This window comes from Misgurnus anguillicaudatus, chromosome 15, assembly GCF_027580225.2.
Source record: "Misgurnus anguillicaudatus chromosome 15, ASM2758022v2, whole genome shotgun sequence".
Taxonomy (NCBI): domain Eukaryota; kingdom Metazoa; phylum Chordata; class Actinopteri; order Cypriniformes; family Cobitidae; genus Misgurnus; species Misgurnus anguillicaudatus.
The window spans coordinates 8,843,801-8,854,685 of record NC_073351.2 but is presented as its reverse complement, the minus strand read 5'-3'; the positions used below and the strand labels follow the sequence as shown (position 1 = coordinate 8,854,685).

General features: G+C 36.5%; 1 long non-coding RNA gene across 1 annotated transcript; it reads right to left on the bottom strand.

The window, feature by feature from the left end:
- Positions 1-6,749: 6,749 nt before the first annotated feature.
- On the bottom strand, positions 6,750-9,951 carry LOC129453594 (uncharacterized). Its single transcript, XR_008647492.2, has 4 exons — positions 9,895-9,951; positions 7,897-7,971; positions 7,481-7,630; positions 6,750-6,953 (listed from the first exon to the last, which is right to left on the bottom strand). It is a non-coding gene; the product is annotated as an uncharacterized lncRNA (long non-coding RNA).
- Between the last annotated feature and the right edge of the window lie 934 nt (positions 9,952-10,885).

Here is a 10,885-nt window from a genome sequence, read left to right as displayed (position 1 = left end):
TGTTATCACCTCTCAAATTTTCAGCTAAACGCTGAGATAATTCAATTTTTGTGAAGAACTTTTGTAAGAGATAAGATTCGGAGCCATGATCAAAACTTGACGGTGTGAACAAGTGAATGCATCAGTGTTTAAGTTGGGAGAGATCGCCATCTAGTGGATAATAGCGGAAATACGGATTTCATGTTAAAGAACAATAAAGAGAGGCGTTTTCGCTTTATTGACGAGATGACTCAACAATATTTATTGAAATGTATCTGAAAATCGCCATTAATTGTGCAATTGTAGAAAAATTAAAAATATGATTAAAGACTGTATTGTTTATTTTCATAAATCAGTACGTAGCAACAGTGGCGCAGTGATACTTATGTAATGCGGTCTGAATCGTGGGATTACCATGGTATTTTATCACGGCTTAGAACGTGCTTCACCAATCAGAATGAAGAACCAGAACTGCCCGTTTCATAATACTGATTTTGGCAGTAACTCAAACAAAAAGATGTTTATCACGTTTTGGAACCAAACTCTTCATATATTTACAATATAAATGGTTAAACAAATGGATACTTCAGCCAAATATCAAAATTACCCCATTATTAACTCACCCTCAAGCATCCGAGATACATATGTCAATCATCTATTAGACGAACACATTGTGAGTTATTTTAGTAAAGTCCTTGCTTTTTCAACTCTCTTGTGAATCGCGAGTCCAAAGATTATGAGTCCAATATGGCAAAGCTGGTATTTTTGGGAATCAAACCAATGAACTTGCTGTTGCAAGCACCCTGTTGACAAAATAATTGATTTAATTTGATCCAGAAAGGGTTTCCAGCCCAAACCCAGTTTATGGGACACATATTGAGGTGGATTCAACAGGGTGCTTATTGAAGTCCTGAACCCTTGCATCTCTCATTAAATTGATTCATGGACCCAATAAGCAGTGCTGCGGCAGCAGGTGCGGATGTCGGCATGAAAGCTGAGCATGGTTACATCCATCAACCTGAACAGACAGAGTTAAGAACGATCTCACTCGACTTCTCCAGGGGCTTCCCTGCCAGGCCACGAGCTGCTCACCTGCATCCACATCTAAATGACCCATTCACATTACACACACAGATAGATACTGTGGACATATGGGCCGACACATATAAACGCTCCCAGGCTGCTAAAGATGTCAGAAGGTCAAAACTGCTGTCTAAGGGCACCTTTCAAATGAGGTTAAAGTACTGACACATTCATTTATCAACTTCTAAAGATCTTACTAGACTACTATTTGAGTTTTTTGGAATGCATTTTATGTTGCGGTTACTATTGTTTTTCTCTTTTGATGTTGTGAATGCACAGAATCCTGTCAAAAAAGTTAGAGAATTAGAGATAAATGAGAACTGAGACCATTCAAATGTCTATTGATTTTAAATGTGGGGGCTGAAGATATGCGACCCTCTCAAAAAACGTATAACTAAAGTATTTTTTTATGTAACATAAAAGCGTCTTACATAAAGAACATTCTGTGAAAATATAACTTTAATATCTTTAATATTGACTGAGTAAGGTCATGTCAAAGATTGAAATTAAATTTAAATCAATGATTGAAAACATAATTTGATGCTCCAAATCTCATAAAAGGATTATGAGACGTAAGTCTGGATTTCACAGACAGGGTCACATATGAGAAATACGCAGTATTGATTAAAAAAATATTTCACACAAAAAAATCATAATTTAGCTACACTTTTCTTCGGCTGAGGTTTTGTATGGTATATATTTTATAAAAATATCTGTCACTTCAAGTCCTTGTTTGGGACTCAACATGTTTCTCCAGAAATCTCATACACGTACCTGTCAACATTGGGATGTCATTGTAAACTATCTGAAGGGAATAAACATGTCGACAGCACATCTACAAATTTCAGAAATCTTCAAGCACAGTGCTTTTACCATGCAGGAGAGAGTACAGGTGCTTTCTCTTTAGGGTTGTGGGCAGTGCTGGTGCCTGGAATATTGAAGAAAATCTTGCAAGTTGACTACTGTAAAGTTTGGTACAGTTTCCATGGAAACCACTGACGATAAATTAAGTGCTCGGGTAACAAGGTCTTATGTGTAATTATGAAATGTATGCCGTGGATTAGCTTTATAGAAGCCTTTCATTACTGTTACCTCTGGCTGCACCCATCACTCTGCATATTAAATATATACAGCTATCAAAAACTGACACCGCGAGGGCGGTACTTGGCAGTGGTCTCTATGGGCACTGCTGATAATTTAAAAATGAAACTTTTAATTTAATTTTAACATACATTCGGCACAGGTGTTTGGGTACGATCAGTTGGCGAGCTGCCAGTCAGTGCTGAACACTAAAGTAATACAGCCTCATTTTATCTCCAGATGTCTACATCGAGATATTTAAAACGCAAGTCTGGCCACACTGCACACCTTAAAAGCAGAAATAAACAGGAAGTTAAACTGAGTGTGTAAAAGGCTGTCCAGGGCCACAAAAGCCTCATTTGTCATTCTAGTAAATGTAACATTACTGTCTGTTTGGCCATTATGGTTATTGATGACTGATGGGGTTATTATAGATGCTGTGGGGAGCACATGCTCTTGACTCGCTCTTAAGAGTAGTGTTGGGCGGTAGAAGACCCCATAGAGAAGACGAGAAGAGAGTCAAGACTATACTTTGTATGACCACACCGTCGGCTCTATTAATGGAAATGTGAATAATTTAAAGACAAAACTTAAGTCTGTGATTTTTTAAATTTTATTTAAAGATTAATGATGGCTTTAGTTGCTAACAACAAAAGTTTAATCGAGAATGTTGGTGCTGCTGTAAATGGATTGAGTAGCTTGATATTCCTTAAAAATTAAATGATCATGTTTGTCACGACACACACACACAAATAGGTAAGATCCAAAAGCAGTTTATGATGATAGTCACATCATCCAAATCATCGTCCTGTATATTAGACCCCGTTCCCACAAAACTACTTAAAGAGGTATTCCCTGTAGTGTCAACCCCGGTACTACAAATCTTTAACTCATCGCTAGAAATAGGATACGTTCCAACAGCTTTCAAGCTAGCAGTTATTAAACCGCTGATTAAAAAACCACAGCTTGATCAGGGAGAGCTTAATAACTTTAGACCAATCTCAAATCTCCCTTTTCTTTCGAAAATATTAGAAAAGGTAGTGGCAAGCCAGTTACGCACATTCTTGACAAATAATAGTACGTATGAAAAGTTCCAATCAGGATTCAGGCCCCACCATAGCACAGAGACAGCGCTGCTTAGAGTTACAAATGACCTCATGTTAACATCCGATCGTGGTGAAATCTCAATCCTTATATTACTAGACCTTAGCGCAGCCTTTGACACAATAGATCACACAATCTTACTCAATAGACTAGAAAACTATGTTGGTATCAGTGGTCAGGCGTTAGCCTGGTTTAGGTCGTATCTAACCAATCGCTATCACTTTATTTATGTAATTGAGGAAGAGTCATATCACTCCCTGGTCAAATATGGTGTACCGCAGGGATCAGTTTTAGGTCCTATCCTGTTCTCGTTATATATGTTACCCCTAGGAGACATTATCAGGAAACATAACATAAGTTTTCACTGCTATGCGGATGATACCCAGCGTTACATCTCCTCACATCCCAGCGAAACCCACACGTTTTCTAAGCTAGCAGACTGCATTAGCGATGTTAGTGACTGGATGGCACATAACTTTCTTAAGCTCAACTCCAATAAGACAGAGATGCTTATTATTGAACCGAATCGCTACAAACATAATATGTCAGATTACAAGTTGCACATAGATGGGTGCACTGTGGTGCCATCTTCCTCGGTTAGGAACTTAGGTGTGATGTTCGACAGCAACTTATCCTTCGATAGTCATATCGGCAACGTCTGCCGCACAGCATTCTTCCATCTTAGAAATATCTCAAAAATTCGCCACATGCTGTCTACATCTGACGCAGAGAAGCTAATCCATGCTTTTATGACCTCTAGAATAGACTATTGTAACTCGCTACTCGGGGGATGCCATGCAAATCAGGTAAACAAGCTGCAGCTAGTTCAAAACGCTTCTGCAAGACTGCTTACTCGATCTAAGAAGTATGACCACATAAGTCCAATTCTGGCATCTTTACACTGGCTGCCAGTTAATTATCGCATACAATTTAAAATATCACTTATCACCTACAAAGCCTTAAATGGCCTAGCACCCTCATATCTTAGAGAATTACTATCAGAATACAATCCATCACGTGCACTGCATTCGCAAAATTCTGGTCTCTTAGTTATCCCTAAAATATCAAAAGTGTCTAAAGGTGGAAGATCCTTTTCCTACTTAGCCCCTAAGCTCTGGAATGATTTACCAACCGTTGTCCGAGAATCAGACACAAAAGATACATTTAAATCTAGACTTAAAACTTTTCTCTTTAACAAGGCATTCACATAATTGTTTTAGTAATGGTACTCATCTCACAATAGATAGCTTGTACAACCTAATAAATAAATAAACTAAATCTTCATTTTCGTCAACACTTCAAAGCATGGTAAATGCTATTAATATTCTTAAGAAATATGTTTAATCTCTCCTTACTCGTTTACATATGTGCAGCAAACCATGAGCCGGGCATAAACTTTTAAAAACAAATGTCACGTATAAAATAGAAAAGGCTACATACAAGGAAAAGAAACACTACTCTGTGCACATACAAACCACAATACAAGGCCAAAACTTCAAACCTACACCAATAAATCCCCGAATCGGGCCATTAATTGCCAAGCGCAGAGGAGTGATTGAAAGTTATGTATGGCATTATGTTATCACTTGCTCGGCCCTTCTCCTGAGGTTTCTGAGTCGAGTAGGGGAGTACTGTGAAGCCCAGACAGGCATCAGGGAGATGGCTGGCGCAGTCACGTCCCCGTCTCCCCTTTACTCCCTTGCTCGTCTGGATTTCAATAAAGCACGATGGGTATAGATTTGTGGTGTTAAGCCCACTAGTCGGGGGCGGGACTTCAGTCCTTAAAAGGGTGTCACTGCACCCATTTCCAAAACATTCGCCGTCCCGTGCATTTTTCTCGTTCTCCCTAAACCAAACTGTGCAGAGTCTTTCACTAGGATGACGTTGTATCTTCAATACGTATGTGTACATGTGTGTGTATGTATGTGTATGTATGTGTGTATATATATATATATATATATATATATATATATATATATATATATATATATATATATATATATATATATATATATATATATGTGTGTGTGTGTGTATGTGTGTGTGTGTGTATGTGTGTGTATGTATATATATGTGTATATATGTATGTATAGATATGTGTGGATATATATAGATATATATGGATATATGTTTGTGTATATGTACATGTGTATACATATGAATGGCCCCTACGCTAATTGGGTTTTGTTTTTCTTTCTTTATGTCTCGTCATTCTCTTCGAGGACAATGAGACAAACAGACCCAGTTCTGGTAAATGTGAAAGTCGGCACACCTCTGACCCACCGGCAGACCTTCAACGTGATGCCCAGCTGATGCATGACCAACAACCACCGGCAGAACCCGCTTAACCTCCGCCTAATCTCCTTAATCTCCTTAATCGTTTCAATGTATATATAAATATATCCTTAATCGTTTCAATGTATATATAAATATATCTCCCAAGGGTTTTTCCCTCCTATGACTTTTTTTTTACTTCCCCGGCTGAGCCTGGGGTTTTTTTTCTCCTAGGGGGTTTTTCAACCCGGGGAGGCATCAAATTTAGCTGCTTGTGCTATCGTGTATTATGTTGTGCTATCTGTCGTTTTTCTGTGCTTTCCACTGCTTCTATTAATGTAAAGCTGCTTTGAAACAATCACCAATTGTGAAAAGCGCTATATAAATAAAATTGAATTGAATTGAATTGAATGATACATTTTTTTTTTTAAATGTCTTCAAAAATACAATTTTTTTAGCAAAAAGCTGAAATAATTGCATTTTTGTGAAGGAATTTGTTAGAAATCAGATTTAGAATGATTATCAAAACATACAGAGTGTCAAATTAATTAATAATTTTTTGCGTCAGTTTTTTTAATAAATTGGGTAAGTCCATCTATCCATCTAGTGAATAATTGAAGTATTACACATTACTATAAAAACTCATCAGGAACATGTTTTTTATGCAAATGTTTTCTCTCAATTGACGAGATAACACCTCAACACATGTCTTTCTTTGCAGGTAATTTTTGTATAACACTTTTAAATTTAAAATAATGAACTATTACCTCCAAGAAATGCCTATAAGTTGCCACTCAAGTATAAGGGCACTGTAAAAAGAATCCTGTGAAAAATACAGTAACTTGCTGGCAGCAATTAGCTAGTAAGTTGCTGTATTTCATTTCACAGTATTCTTACTGTAAATGTAATTGCAGTAAAATTAAAATTACTGTAAACTCTTTTAAAGTAATAATCACAGTACTGTATTTCATAACTACTACTGTAATAGGGATTACTGCATTTATTTTGTGTACTGTAAAATGAAGACACTGTTTGTCACAAAAATGCCATTTATTTTATCACTTTAAATTACAAAAATACATAAATTAAAAATAGCATAGCATACATTTTTTGTGTTACATTTTTTCTGTGAACATCTCAAAACTTTTCTGAACATATACATTTTTTTAAATATGTTAACATTTTTCTGTGAATGTTTCATTTAATTTCAACACTTTTAGAATATACAAAAACACTTTTTTTCTGAACACACAAAACAATCAATATTTATTAAAAAGTTTCTGGTAAATTACAAATGCATAAAAGTTAAATGATTTACATTTACAGCAGGATTTCAAACCTGAATATTGTTTTTCTCCAAGACCTTTTTTTCAGAAATATTATTCTTTTAAATCTGGACATGAACTAGTTGACTTCCTGGGCTGGACTCTACCCTGTAATGAAAGAAATTGACTATTAATGTAAAAGCAAGACAGACGGGTTGATGACATATACATAAAAGTTTACTTCGCAGTGATTTACTTTTAAATAAACAATTTTAATTTTTTTATATGCTCTGTTGGTGGTTTGTGGAGTTTACAGTTTACAGTTAGTGATACAACAGTAAATTTATGGTAAATATTTGTTATTTTGTGAATGGAAAAGTATTGTTTCACTCGACGCGCCAAACACATATTTTGAAATGACGAACCACACACATGATGGGCTAATACATGTTGTGACAAACGCCCTCAAAAAAAGAAGTCACCGGCTGCCACTGTATTAGACTAGCTGTGCTGCTTTTCTACCTTTTGCATGGCGAGTTAAATTAAACGTTTGATATTTAACAATAGCACAACAGTTCATTTAAAAAAAAAACACTTTAAGAAGTATTTTACTAATCGGGTAGTTGGTTAAAGAATGAGTACTCAAATATTTGTTCCCATTCTTAGTCAAAACTATATAAAAAAACAGTGCTTACCTCTGGATAAATCCCAATGTAGTGGCTGCCTCATACATAGTATGACGCAAAAAGGCTAGAGCAGAAGTGAAATCACAACCGTCACTCAATTGGAGGAGAACTCTGCCCTCGATGGAAAGCATCCATTTTTTGCCCTCAGATTGGACTCTCCTAAAAAATATTAAATAAAAGTTGACATTGCACAGTATTCAATCTGATATGGTTTACTATTTTACATAAGCAAAATTAATTGAAAACACTAGCCCTACATAACTACCTCTTTCTTTCCTATTAGATCAATAACCACTAGAGAATTTTGGAATATACGTGCAAGATGACATAAAACTTTGTTCACACAGTGACTTGATACAAATACGCTTTATAGATGAAGTAACCCCTAAAATTGGCATCTATTATGTTGAGTGCTGGGATCATACCGAGCATGATGAGCCTTGGAGTGCTTAGCATGGACATCTGGGCCTCAGCATCTGCTTACTGTAGGTGGAAGTTTCCTGTAACACAAAATAAACAAACAAAAAAATAACTTTTAGAAATCACAAGTACAATATTCATAAGAGTAAAAGTGTGTCAATACTGTACAAAAATAACTTGCATCAACCAAGAGAAAAACAGCTTCTTCCTGTTGCATGGTTTCTGTGCACTTTAACATGTTTGATATATTAATTTATACAACAGTTCTTTCTGGTTCTCGAATCTGATTGGCTAAGAGCTATGCGATATTCTACTGATAACGGCACAGTAACCGCTTCACCTTTCGTATCATTCCGCCACCTAGTGAATGGAGGTCCTTTAAACAGCCTCATCTCTGAATGGAAAAACTGCACGCAAACACGGACAAACACAGACGCGCCGTCTCATTAGTTCACTAGCTCGTTAGGGTTGCTGCGGTGACAGAATTTTCCCACCGGTTAATCAGCATGTGACAAATCCGATGATACCGATATCACCATGTGGGAGGGGCTTATAAATGCTCATGCAGACGTGCGCATTTTACTTTCACTTTTGAATCACGCAACTGTTTAAATGCAGCGCTTGCATACGCCCGGCCCAATAAATATTATGACAAAAACGAGTAAGACCATTCAGTTGTAAGTGTTTGCTCTCTCTAACGAAACTAAATGATTTAATTACAAGAAAAATGTCAAAACGTTGGTGAAAGACGGTGTCGCGGTGGGCAAGTGATCTAAAGGGTGAGAGGCTGAAGCACCAGTAATCACCGTTTCACAGACTATCGCGACAAGCCTATAGCTCGTAAATCAGTCTGTGAATCCCAATCGGAAGCGACTATTCCGTCAAAGATCAGCGACTTCCATGTAATGGGACCCTCAGTGTATGTAGATAAAAAGTCTCGTTCTAAGTTAATAAACACATAACGGTTCATTATGAAAGGTCTTTATACACCCCTGATCATATAGTTTTGTATATTATTTTGCATTTCTGTCAAGAGATCCTTCTAAAAATTACACACTGCACCTTTAATGGAAGTTATGTCTTGTCACATCGTGTGGACTTGGAAAGAGGAATGTAAACTATTTTTTTCTGAAGCAATATCTCTTATCAGAACGCGAAAACACAGTGGAACTGCAGGTAAGCACCGCAGCTTTTAAATGTGGACATTGATCATTTATTTTATCGTGACGTGACTATTAAAACATGTTATGAGATATTGCCACTGATATATTTAAAAGCAGCATGCAAAAACATCTCTCTGACACTGATAAATAACCGTTTTATATAGTACTGACAAGAACAAGGTGTAATAATAATCGAGTGCTCGTATCGCGTTAAGAATAAATGGGAAAGCATAGTAACATTGTAAAATTATAGTTTTATTAACTTTCACCTCGCGCCAAAACAATAACAAACACAAAAGACACTAAATATGAATAAGAAAACGATTAATAGTTTCATTATGACACCAAATACTGCTGATTTGATCTCATTTTGACGATCATAAACAAACAAGGCCAACATGAGAGCCAGGAAATCCCTGTCAGAGATGTAGCCCAGAGAGGGCGGTGGTCAGCGGGGCGAGTGAACACTGATGTCCGCTCATGCTTTGGTTCTCATTCGTACCGAATCTCACTAAGCAAACGTTCAAACAGGCGCTATCTTTACCAATTGACTGCAGATTTAAATATAATACATATACATTCTCGACTGAACTAGTCCTAAAACTACACTTTGTGACCAAGAAACGGTAAAACAATCGTGAAATTATGAAAAATGTGTGTTATGCTTTCTTTCGAATCGGCCCGCTCTGTTTCCTCAGGCAGCAACGTAAGCGAGCAAGACAAAAAAACGTGAGATTTAAACGAATATCGCGCCAATAAATACAAAAATACACACTTTTAAATTAATTTTGGTTCACAATGCTAACGCTATAATTAAATTAAAGACTGGATAAGTCTTACCTCATATCTCCTCAGCAGCGTTTTCTTTCAGCTCGAGAGACTGGTTTCAGCCTGCGGAGGTCGCGCTCGCATACGTCATCAACCCTGGTTTATTTAAGTTAACTGAGCATTAGATTCGCAAGTCATAAGCATATTAAACAATTTACTATTAACTAAGAATAACAGTCAACTTTATAATTGTTAATATTCTGAAACAAGCATTGAGACACGGCCAATTACTATTATTATTAAATTATTATCCTTCTCTAAACTAATGACGTTATAAAATGTTGCCAAACTAGAAAATATATCGAAATCATGCAGAATTATATATTTGTGGTAATAAAATTACAAAATGCACACACAAGACGGTGAAGTGTGCTGCTCATTCTCTCTCAGTGCACTCTTAAAGTTGAACAAACAGACTTTACAAGAGTAAACTTTGGAATTAAATTAGCAAATTTACCTTTCTGAAGTAAAAATTCAGATAAAAGTGTGGAATCTCGTAGCTTTCCTTGGCTGAAGAAAAAAATCCTTTAGAAATTGCTGTATTGTGATTCACAGGAAAAATATTTTTACTGTAGAATTTACCCGCCGTTGAAAAAAGACCATGATGCTTTGCAGATCTACAGCAACATGCTGTATACAAGTTCTACAGTAAGCATTTGCTCATTTTACAGTAATAATGCTGTGAAAACTACAGAAATTTGTTACAGTGGGGCTTTCCTTGGTATTCATGTTTGGATAATACTTACGTCTTATTCTTATCGCAAATCTGCAATGGAAACGCAGCTATTGGCTTGGTATACAGCAGTCAGACACAGTTTGTGCATATTGTAGAACTGGATGGAAAATGGCACATTTGTAACCTACAGTTTGCATGCATATGCAAAACCTGTTTGAGGAGTCTGTACCTTGAGTACTACTCAGAAGAGCACTTTATGTTCCTTCCAGTGCAAATATAGCTTTAAATGAAGGTCACTTGGTATGTTATTCCTAAGAAAGGTTTTTG